Below are 12326 nucleotides of genomic sequence, written 5' to 3' on the forward strand. Positions count from 1 at the left end.
CGATATTTCTAATTAAATCTTCTTCTTTCTAGATGTTGTATAGGAATGCCATTCCATTCCCTTACTTTATAGTGAAAGATTTATTCCAAACACAACATACGTAAGAGGTGTTTAAAATAACTTTCTTTGATTCTAGCACACAAGACAAGATCACTTTCTATTTTATTATATATATTTCATAATTTATAAGTATCTATTTTAGATACTTAGATAGATATCTTTCAGATCGTGGTTTCACGTAACAAATATTTCCATCCATATGGATACATACAATATTTTTGTTCTGATAATCAGATCGAAAATGGATGCAAGAAAGAGACTTTTATGTATAGTCTCCTATTATTAAATGCAATACCCTATTAATTTAATTAAATATAAGTAATAGAATAAAATAAATAGAGTAGGAAATTTATTAAAAGAAAATGGAAGAGTAAAATAGAAAGTAATAAAATATATGATACTGTAGTAGTTTAAGACACATACAAATTCTTAGTTTTTCTTAATTTTTCCCAACGAGATTGAAGAATAAGATTAGTTGATGGAACGGGAGGAATATATATGGGGATCTATTGGTAGCGAGAAAAGGGATCGCTTGTTTCTTGAGCAGTTCTTTTCAAATCAAATAAAAAAAATGCATCGATTTGATTGATGAGTCATAAGACAAGTTTATCCGCTAGGTCAGTCTAGTTGGTTCTTTGTGCCAAGTTTTGGTGTAGTGGCTATATTTCGATTCATCCTCTGTTTCAAAGGGTTTCATAATTGGACATTGAACCCATTTCATACGATGGGAGTTGCTGGGGTATTGGGAGCTATTCAACTATGCGCTATTCATGGTGCTACTATAGGAAATACTTTATTTAAAGATGGTGATGGTGCAAATACATTCCGAGCTTTTAACCCAACTCAAGCTGAAGAAACTTATTCAATGGTCACCTCTAAGCACCTTCGGTCCTAAATATTTGGGCTTGCTTTTTCCAATAAACGTTGGTTACATTTCTTTATGTTATTTGTACCATTAACTAGTTTATGGATGAATGCTCTTGGAGTAGTCGGTCTAGCCCTGAATCTACGTGCCTATGACTTCGTTTCTTAAGAAATCCATGTAGCAGAAGATCCAAAATTTAAGACTTCTATACCACAAATATTCTCTTAAACGAAGGTATTCGTGCTTGGATGGCGGCTCAAGATTAGCCTCATGAAAACCTTATATTCCTTGAGGAGGTTCTATCCTGTGGAAATGCTCTTTAATGGAACTTTAGCTTTAACTGGTCCTGACCAAGAAATACCGGTTTCGCTTGGTGTGCTAGAAATACCCGACTTATCAACTTATTCAGTAAACTACTGGGGCCACATGTAGCTCATGCTGGATTACTCGTATTCTGGGCCGGAGCAATGAACCTATTTTAAGTGGTTCATTTTGTACCAGAGAAGCCGATGTATGAACAAGGATTAATTTTACTTCCCCACCTAGCTAGGTTGGGGAGTAGGTCTGGGGGGGAAGTTCTAGACACCTTTCCATACTTAGTGTCTGGAGTAATTCACTTAATTTCCTCAGCATTATTGGGCTTTGTAGTATTTATCATGCACTTATGGGACCAGAAACTCATGAAGAATCTTTTCCATTCTTCGGTTACGTATGGAAAGATAGAAATAAAATGACTACAATTTTGGGGATTCACTTAATCTTGTTAGGTATAGGTGCTTTTCTTCTTGTGTTCAAGGCTCTTTATTTTAGGGGTGTATATGATACCCGGGTTCCCGCCGGGGGGGGGGGGGGGGGGGGTGGAGATGTAAGAAAAATTTCCAACTTGACCCTTAGCCCAAGTATCATATTTAGTTATTTACTAAAATAACCTTTTGGGGGAGAAGGGTGGATTGTTAATGTGGACAATTTGGAAGATATAATTGAAGAGCATGTATGGTTAGGTTCCATTTATATACTTGGTGGAATATGGCATATCTTAACCAAACCCTTTGCATGGGCTCGTCGTGTACTTGTATGGTCTGGAGAGGTGCTTTATCTGTTTTTGTTTTTGTTGCTTGTTGCTTTGTCTGGTTCAATAATACCTCTTATCCTAGTGAGTTTTAAGGGCTACTGAACTAGAAGCTTCTCAAGCTCAAGCATTTACTTTTCTAGTTAGAGACCAATGTCTTAGGGCTAACATGGGATCCGCTCAAGGACCTATCGGTTTAGGTAAATATCTATTGCACTCTCTGATTGGGGTAGTTATTTTTGGAGAGAAACTATGCATTTTTGGGATCTACATGCTCACTGGTTAGAACCTCTAAGGGGCCCTAATGGTTTGGACTTAAGTAGGCTGAAAAAAGACATCTAGCCATGGAAAGAACAGCGTTCTGTGGAATATATTACTCATGCTACTTTAGGTTCCTTAAATTCCATGGGGGGCATAGCGACCGAGATCAATGCAGTCAATTATGTCTCTCCTAGAAGTTGGTTACCTACCTCTCATTTTGTTCTAGGATTTTTCCTATTCGTAGGGCATTTATGGCATGTCGGAAGGGCTCGTGCAGCCCCTGCAGGATTTGAAAAAGGAATTGATCATTATTTTGAACCTATTCTTTCCATTACTTCTCTTAATTGAGACAGGAGGCCTGATGCTTGAAGTAGGAATAAATTTGATTCCACCATACATATTAGGTTAGGTGGGTCAAGTCAAATTTCAAAAGTATTCCTTTTTCCCTTCTTTTCAACCCATTTATATCTAATCTTTTTTTTTTTTGGTGGCTCGGCTATCCCACTTAGCCGAGCCATTCCCATTTATGATACTAAAATGCCAAAAATGAATAAAATAAAGAAAAGCAACAAATCTATTCACCAAGCCAGGAAAGGAGAGAGAAGGATTCAAACCCTTGATAGATCTTTGTTTCGAACTGTATTTGTTTTCAAGACTGAGCTATCAACGACTCGGCCATCTCTCCTAAAGCTGATTTCTATTTTATTTTATTTTCCACTAAATAGAACATGGACATATGAGTTGATACCATTATTATCTATAGAAAGATATCAGGTATGAATCTATAGGCCTATCTATCTGTATATATATCGATGCATGATCTAGCATGCCCCTTTGTAAAGTAAAAAAACTTATGCGAATCCGCCCGAGACCGTTCAACCAACAACCCGCTGAGGTGTTGATCCAATACAGATGAATGTGGGGCCGATCACTAGAGCCCAAGCCAAGAAGTTCAAGGAAAATCGTGCTGTCTTTATACAAGAAATAAGTCATAATCAAGAGGGGTTGCCCATACCTAAAGAGCCAAGGCTTGCTTTACTCATACAAGCAATAGAAGCCAAAATGGGCCCGGGTGACGTTTTTAGTGCCAATATGGAGGTCGAGTTGTATGAATTGGATCCCCATTTTTATGGGTTCAATTCATATGGTGGATGAGTCATAGAAACCAACCAAAACAACTTCAAAGCCGAACAACATGGTGGTTTGCGCACAAGGGGAAGAAAGGATTCCTTGCTTACTTTACTATATTTTACTGTATTAGCCTTTTCTCATATTTCTAAGCAAGGGCAATGTGAGGAACTTCATAATAAGCTTATTTGGCATTCCACAAAGACTATCGAAGCTGATTTGGAGTCCTCTTAGGTCAAAGAAGTGTCATTATCAACCTAGCCGAAAATTACCATGTTTAGTTTCCTAATTTGTTTTTACTTTTGGTTTTAGGAAACTATCTTTAATTTTGAATTTGTATTTATTTACTTATTGAAAAAATAAGTTTAGGAAAGTTTTCATTTTAATATTTTGTTTGTAAATTAATTAATTCCTAATTGAAAATAAGGGAATTAATTAATTGGATTGGGAAAAGGAAAGATTCAATCAAGGTAGAACTCTTCATTATGTGGCCAGTTTTTCCTAGGGTTTTTAGGGTTTATTTTGTTTCTTTCAAAGCTTATTTAAAGGCTTATTTTTCAATAAGAATACAACTTTGATTTGATTGAGAAAATACTTGTGAGATTAATTATCTCTTTGTTCTTTGAGAACACCTAAAACACCATTAGAGAATTGGTTGTTTTAGCTTGACTTATCAATAGGTTTTCCATCCCCTATTGTGGCGTCTACATTATACCATGGTTTCTAACCATAGGTTGGTTAGGGGTTGAGGTCTATTCCATTAGAACTTGAACTTAATTGAGATCCGGGCGAATATAATATGGGTTTAGGAGCCGGTCGTCCTAGGTTCGTACCATTTGGTATCAGAGCTAAATTTTGTTCAAGTTTGATCTATCTTTATTTGCTTTATTTGTTTTTGTGTTATTCTGCAATTTTAGCATTAGGTTAAGGTTGCATCCATCCCATACACGTTCTGCATCTTAAAAAAAAAAGAAAAAAAAATTCATTCCTAGTTGAATTAGGATTTCCTAGTTTTATCGTATTTTTGTTTCCTACTTTGTTGGTTGTTTTTCATCATTGTTCTTGTTAATTTTGGTTTTTGTTGATTTTCTTTTGCTGTTTTAGCCTTAAATATTTTCATTCATATATTCAAAAAAAAAAGAAAAGAAAAAAAAGAAGGGTTGGCGGCAACATTTAAAAAAAAAAAAAACTGCACATTTGTGTTTATTTGGAGGTTACGGTTTTGGTTAATTTTTGGAGTTGGAATTGTAAATTTGTTGTTTATTCTTGCTACTTCAGTTGTGTCTGATATTCAGTGAGTGAAAAAAAAAAGAAAAAAAAAAGAAGAAAGCCGAATATAAAAATATATATATATATCGGTTTGTTGAAAATTGGTGTTGAAGTTTGTTGCTGGAAATTTATTGTAACTGCTGCTTTGTTGATTATTTATTCCATATTTGGAGTTTCTGGAGAGTTATTTTTGCTGCTGGATTTTTGAGTTTGAGTGCTAAATTATTTGGATTAAAATTAGTTAAAGGATTTGATACAAAACTTGAATTACAAGAACAGTAACCAACACTTTTCTATATTTTTGTTCTCTTTGATTCTTGTTTGTATTTGAATTTGTTTTTCTGGAATTTTATTCTTGAACTCATAATCTATTACCATCTGGTCCAGTTCTTAAAAATTCCAAAATTTTCTCATTGATTTGCCTTATTTTGCCTCAAAAAACCGAAAACTAGGTTTTGTTGAATTCTTTCGGTATTGCCTACTTTTTGCTACTGTTTTGTTGATAAGTTTAATTAAAATATACTTATAATCTAATTGCTGTGTTAAGAGTGTTTTAATTAGAACTTTGAGATAATTCTTTGAGTGGAAAAAGGCAAGAGAGTGTGAGCTTAAAAGAGGGTAAAAGCCGAAACTAGTGTGCAAACATGAGTGTCGAGACCTTGCTTGAGTGAAACACATGAGGGAGTGAATATTGTGAGATTTATTTTATTTTTGCAGTATTTTACTAACATGGTAGATTCTAGAATAAGAAGAGGAGACACACCACTGAGAATTAATGAACAAGAGTCCGTAGGATTTCATGGTGATGAGCAAATGGAATTGAAAGCTATTTTGGAACAATTACAGCGGGTGAGTGCTCAAGTTGAGCACATGAATCAAAGGATGGGAAGGCTAGAAGTTTCCCAAGGAATGCCGAACACAAGAAATAGGCAAGACTTCCATGAAGCTCGAGGAGGCCGTGAGAGACCAGGAGAGGAATTTAAGGAGGAGAATTTCGGTGGAGACTTTGAGGAAGGCATGGATGAAACCTTTGCTGTCCAAGAGAGAGCTGGCTGAGGAAGGTATAGGAGGGAAGAAACAGATGACAATCTTAGCAATATCAAGATCAACATCCCACCATTCATGGGAAAAAGTGATCCCGAGGCATATTTGGAGTGGGAAGAAAAGATGGAGATGATATTCGATTGCCATAATTATTCGGAGGGTAAGAAGGTGAAGTTGGCAGCAATGGAGTTTGGCCATTATGCACTCCGATGGTGGGCAAATGAGCAAAGCACCCAAAGGAGAGTTGGAGATGACTTGATCACAACATGGTGACAAATGAAAGGAGCCATGAGAAAGCGGTTTGTGCCATCACATTACCATAGGTTGCTGCATCAAAGGCTTCAATCTTTGTCTCAAGGAAGTAGGTTCGTAGAGGATTATTACAAAGAGATGGAGATGCTCATGATGAGGCTGAATATGAATGAGGATAAGCAGGCAACAATGGCGAGATTTCTTGGTGGTTTGAATCGTGACATTGCCAACCAACTTGAATTGCAACAATACTTGGAGTTGGAGGAGATGTTGCATGTTGCCATTAAGCTTGAGCACCAATTCAAGAGGAGGGGAGTAGGATCACGGCTTGGAGGTGTTTCCAGCAGTGGGAGATTCAATTCAACTAGTGAAATCAAACCAAAGCCGAACGTGGGGGAAGAAAGCTCCAATCAGCCAAAGAAGGAGCATAAAACTGAATCTGTCCAAGTCCATAAAAATGAGGTCAAATCTGATCCTAAACCTTCAAAATCCAGAAAAATAATTTGTTTTAAGTGCCAAGGAAGAGGACACATAGCCAGCCAATGTCCAAATAGAAGAATCATGGTATTAAAGGGTGATGGTGAGCTGGAATCTGCAAGTGAAGAAAGTGAAGCTGAAACCGAGCAAGAGGAGGATTGCAATGATGATAAATCCGAACCAATAGACACATCTAATACCGAGTTGAGCTTGGTTTCAAGGAGAGTTCTTGCTGTCTACAAAGATGAAGAGCAGATACAAAGAGAAAATATCTTCCACACTCGCTGCTAAATACAAGGTAAAATTTGTAGCCTGATTATATATAGTGGGAGTTGTACCAATGTGATAAGTAATCTTGTAGTTGATAAATTAGGCTTGAAAAAAATTAAAAATCCAGAACCCTATAGGCTACAATGGTTAAATGATAGTGGTGAGATGAGGGTAAATAAGCAAGCCAAAGTTAAATTTAATATAGGTAGGTATGAGGATGTTGTCTTGTGTGACATTGTACCAATGCATGCCGGACATATTTTACTAGGCAGACCATGGCAATTTGACGAAGATGCTACTCATTTTGGTCGAGAAAATAGTGTTGTTTTCAGGTTTAAAGGGAAGAAAATCAAGCTGGAGCCATTGACTCCCAAGGAGGTCTACAAAGATCAACTATAAATGCAACAAAGGAGGGAGGCCGAAAAACTCAAGGAGAAAACAAGTATGGCACCCATGGCTTCACCATCCTTTCAAGAAGGTGAGATTGAGGTTGCTGATCAATGCAAGCTTTATAGAACCCAAATTGAGTGGAAAAACCAAGAAAAATCTGAGAGAGGGGTGAGAAAAGAGAGCAAACCCGAGAGCACCAAAAATCTGGAAATTTCTACCAATGAGAGCTAAACCTAGGGAAGAAAAAGAAAAGAAAGAAAAGAGAGGAAAAACCAGAATTTTTATTTGAGTCTTGGGGATATTAATAAGGCTATTGAATGTACAAAACCCTTGCTGGTCATGATATATAAAGAAAATTATTCTAATGATCAAATTAACTTTGAAGAACTTGAATTGCCAAGTTCAATGATTTCTCTTTTGAAGGAATTTGGAGATGTTTTCTTGAATGAGATTCCAAGTGGACTACCACATATTCGAGGGATGGAACATCAAATTGACTTTGTCCCAGGGGCTGCCATACCAAATAGACCAGCATATAGAAGCGATCCCGAAGAAACAAAGGAGCTGGAAAAACGTGTTGTTCCTATTTTGTTAAGTCCACGTGCTGTTCCTGTTTTGTTAGTACCTAAAAAGGATGGTTCTTGGAGAATGTGTGTTGAATGTAGGGTTATAAATAACATCACCATTAAATATAGACATCCCATTCCTAGGTTAGATGATATGCTTGATGAGTTGCATGGTGCTTGCATGTTTACTAAAATTGATCTGAGGAGTGGTTATCATCAAATTAGAATGAAAGAAGGTGATGAATGGAAAACAGCATTTAAAACTAAATATGGGCAGTATGAATGGTTAGTTATGCCTTTTGGATTATCTAATGCACCTAGTACTTTCATGAGGCTTATGAATCATGTAATGCGTCCATTTATTGGTAAATTTGTGGTTGTTTATTTTGATGATATTTTGGTGTATAACTGAAACTTGGATGAGCATGTGGATCAACTTAGGCAAGTTTTGCAAGTTCTTAGAAAGAAAAGATTATTTGCTAACATGAACAAGTGTGATTTTTCCAAAGATGAGCTTGTTTTTCTAGGATTTGTAGTAAGTGCTGCAGGAATCAAAGTGGATCAAGCTAAAGTGCAAACAATCAAATAGTGGCCGGTTCCTACAACAATCACCCAAATGAGGAGTTTCCATGGCTTGGCAAGTTTTTATAGAAGATTTGTCAAGGATTTTAGCACTATAGCCACACCTTTGAATGAAGTTGTCAAGAAGAATGTTGGCTTTAAATGGGGGGAAGTACAGAAAAATCTTTTAATTTGTTGAAAGAAAAATTGTGTGATGCACCTTTATTAGTTTTGCCAAATTTTTCTAAGACTTTTGAAATTGAGTGTGATGCTTCGGGTGTAGGTATTGGAGCTATCTTAATGCAAGAAGAAAGACCCATAGCCTACTTTAGTGAAAAATTAAATGGAGCTGGACTAAACTACCCGACATATGACAAGGAGATGTATGCTTTGGTGAGGGCTTTGGAGATGTGGCAGCATTATCTCATGTCAAAGGAGTTTGTGATTCATACGGATCATGAGTCTTTGAAGCATATTAAGGGTCAAGGAAAGCTCAACCAAAGGCATGCCAAGTGGATTGAATTTATTGAAACCTTTCCATATGTGTCCGCTACAAAAAAGGTAAGGAAAATGTGGTTGCCGATGCATTATCGCGAAGGTATGTACTCTTTTCTACCTTAGATGCTAGATTGCTTGGATTTGAACAACTGAAAGAACTTTATGAGCATGATAGTGAATTTGGAGAAATTTTTAGAACCTTTTTAAAACATGGATTTAATAAATTTTACATATTTGAGGGGTATTTGTTTAAGGAAAACAAACTTTGTGTGCCTAATTGTAGCATTAGGGAATTATTGGTTCGGGAAGGACATAGGGGTTGTTTAATGGGTCATTTTGGTGTTTTTAAAACTTTATCCTTGCTGCAATAACATTTTTATTGGCCTAACATGAGGAGAGATGTTGAAAGAATTGGTGAAAAATGTTTGAAGTGCCGAAAAAACAAAATCAACATTGAAGCCTCATGGATTGTACAAGCCTTTGCCGATTCCTACCTATCCTTGGGTAGATTTGTCTATGGATTTTATTCTTGGTTTGCCTAGGTCAAGGACAGGTAAGGATTCAATATTTGTTGTAGTAGATAGGTTTTCTAAGATGGCACATTTTATTGCATGTAGTAAAACTGATGATGCATCCAATGTTGCTAATTTATTTTTCAAGGAAATTATGAGATTGCATGGAATGACAAGAACTATTGTTTCGGACTGGGATGCTAAGTTCTTAAGTTATTTTTGGAAAATTTTGTGGTCTAAGTTAGGTACTAAGCTTTTATTTTCAACTACTTGCCACCCACAAACAGATGGGCAAACCGAAGTTGTGAATAGAACCTTGTCCGCTTTGTTACGTGCTTTAATTAGTAGAAATTTGAGAACTTGGGAAGAATGTTTGCCACATGTTGAATTTGCTTATAATAGGTTTTTACATTCAGCTACTAAATATACACCATTTGAGATTGTTTATGGTTTTAATCCTTTGACTCCATTAGACCTAACACCTTTACCTTTGAGTGAGCGTGCTAATCTAGATGAAAAATAAAAAGCTGATTTTGTAAAACAGATTCATGAGAAGACAAAGGCAAATATTGAGAGGAGGATCGAGCAATATGCAAAGGCGGTTAATCAAGGCCAAAAACCCATGGTCTTTGAACTTGGAGATTGGGTGTGGCTGCATTTGAGGAGAGAAAGATTTCCCGAACAAAGGAAATCAAAACTCACGCCGAGGGGTGATGGACCTTTTCAAGTTTTGGAGATGATAAACGACAATGCCTACAAACTTGATCTACCGGGTGAGTATAATGTTAGTGCCACCTTCAACATTGCTGATTTGCCTCCTTTTGCTGCAGGTGATGACTTTGATTTGAGGGCAAATCCTTTTCAAGAGGAGGGGAATGATGCGAATCCGCCCGAGACCATTCAACCGACAACCCGCTGGGGTGCTGATCTAATACAGATGAAGGTGGGACCGATCACTAGAGTCCAAGCCAAGAAGTTCAAGGAAAATCTTGCTGTATTTATACAAGGAATAAGTCATAATTAAGAGGGGTTGCCCATACCTAAAAGGCCAAGGCCTGTTTTACTCATACAAGCAATAGAAGCCAAAACGGGCCCGGGTGACATTTTTAGTGCCAATATGGAGGTCGGGTTGTATGAATTGGATCCCCATTCTTATGGGTTCAATTCATATGGTGGATGAGTCATAGAAACCAGCCAAAGCAGCTTCAAATCTGAACAACATGGTGGTTTTCGCACAAGGGGGAGAAAGGCCGAATTTGCTGTATTCCTTGCTGGCTTTACTGTATTTTACTGTATTAGCCTTTTCTCATATTTCTAAGCAAGGGCAACATGAGGAACTTCATAATAAGCTTATTTGGCATTCCACAAAGACTACTGAAGCTGAATTGGAGTCCTATTAGGTCAAAGAATGGTCATTATCAACTTAGCCGAAAATTACCATATTTAGTTTCTTAATTTGTTTTACTTTTTGTTTTAGGAAACTATCTTTAATTTTGAATTTGTATTTATTTACTTATTGAACAAATAAGTTTAGGAAAGTTTTTAATTTAATATTTTGTTTGTAAATTAATTAATTCCTAATTGAAAATAAGGGAATTAATTAATTAGATTAGGAAAAGGAAAGATTTGGTCAAGGTAGAACTCTTCATTGTGTGGCCGGTTTTTCCTAGGGTTTTTAGGGTTTATTTTGTTTCTTTCAAAGCCTATTTAAAGCCTTATTTTTCAATAAGAATACAACTTTGATTTGATTAAGAAAATACTTTATGAATACAATAAGAATAGTTTTCCATCCCCTATTGTGGCGTCTACACTATACCAAGGTTTCTAACCACAGGTTGGTTAGGGTTGAGGTCCATTCCATTAGAACTTGAACTTAATTGAGATTGGGGCTAATATAATACGGGTTTAGGAGCAGGTCGTCCTAGGTTCGTATCAAAAACCACCTTAGATTCTATGCCTTCATAAACGAAAGTTGGTAATAAGTCATATAGAACCAATGATGGAGTCATGGTAAAATACTTCTATGATGCATTTATTTTTACAATGTTTTGGCTGATGAAGAGATCAAATGGTATAATTCTTTTGTTGGTAGGTTGGAGGATTAGAAACATGACTATTGCTTTCCAATTAGTTCTTTTTACATTAATTGCTACTTCATCAATCTTATTTGTACTTGTTGTATTTGCTTATCCTGATGGTTTGGGAAGGTGACAAAAATGTTGTATTTTTAGGTACATCATTATGTATTGGATTACTCTTTCTGGTGGATATCCATAATTCTCTCATCTCTTGAACCTATTCGCTTTAGATCTACAACTGACCCCTCCCCGAATTCTTTCAGGTTGTGAGACACATTAAAATTCTATATAAGCCCCAAAAATAAAATACAAATAAAGAAAACAATTCCAAAAATTAGAGGGAGGGGTCAAACTTATTGTATTTGTGTATTTGTTTTGTAAAATTTGTTTATATAAATATGAAATAAATATGTATTATAAATTATATATAAAGTATATAAACAAATATTATATCGAAATAAAATATAATATATATTTATAATAAGATATATAAACAAAAAAATAGGTTATTTATTTTTTTATTCACAATATATCATAATATAATAAATTTTAAAATTATATAAAATTATATTATATATATAATTATATATACTATAAATAACATAAAATTTAAAATAAAAGATAGTATTTGGCCTAGCTCTGCTCTAATATAATCTATATATTTCATATCAAGAATGAAAAAAAAGATGCGGATATAGTCGAATGGTAAAATTTCTCTTTGCCAAGGAGAAGATGCGGGTTCGATTCCTGCTATACGCCTGGAATAATAACTTAATGTATTTAAGTTAATACAATAAAGGATTAAGTAAAGTTTATCACAATCCTAAAGAAAAACGGTAATTAATTACTAATTAACAAATTAACAAAACCAAACCTAAATTTTTTTGTCAAAAAAAATGTTGCAGAGATGGGATTTGAACCCGTGACCTCAAGGTTATGAGTCTTGCAAGCTACCAAGCTGCTCTACCCCGCAATGAAAAGACGAGTGGGAAACTAATGGGCAAACAAGGATTGAATGCGTCCCTT

The 12326-nt window shown here is 35.7% G+C and overlaps 1 pseudogene; it reads left to right on the plus strand.

The window, feature by feature from the left end:
- The first annotated feature begins 538 nt into the window (after window positions 1–538).
- Window positions 539–1248, plus strand: LOC125420123 (photosystem II D2 protein-like; annotated as a pseudogene).
- Window positions 1249–12326: the final 11078 nt, after the last annotated feature.

Source organism: Ziziphus jujuba, chromosome 5 (genome assembly GCF_031755915.1).
Source record: "Ziziphus jujuba cultivar Dongzao chromosome 5, ASM3175591v1".
Classification (NCBI taxonomy): Eukaryota; Viridiplantae; Streptophyta; class Magnoliopsida; order Rosales; family Rhamnaceae; genus Ziziphus; species Ziziphus jujuba.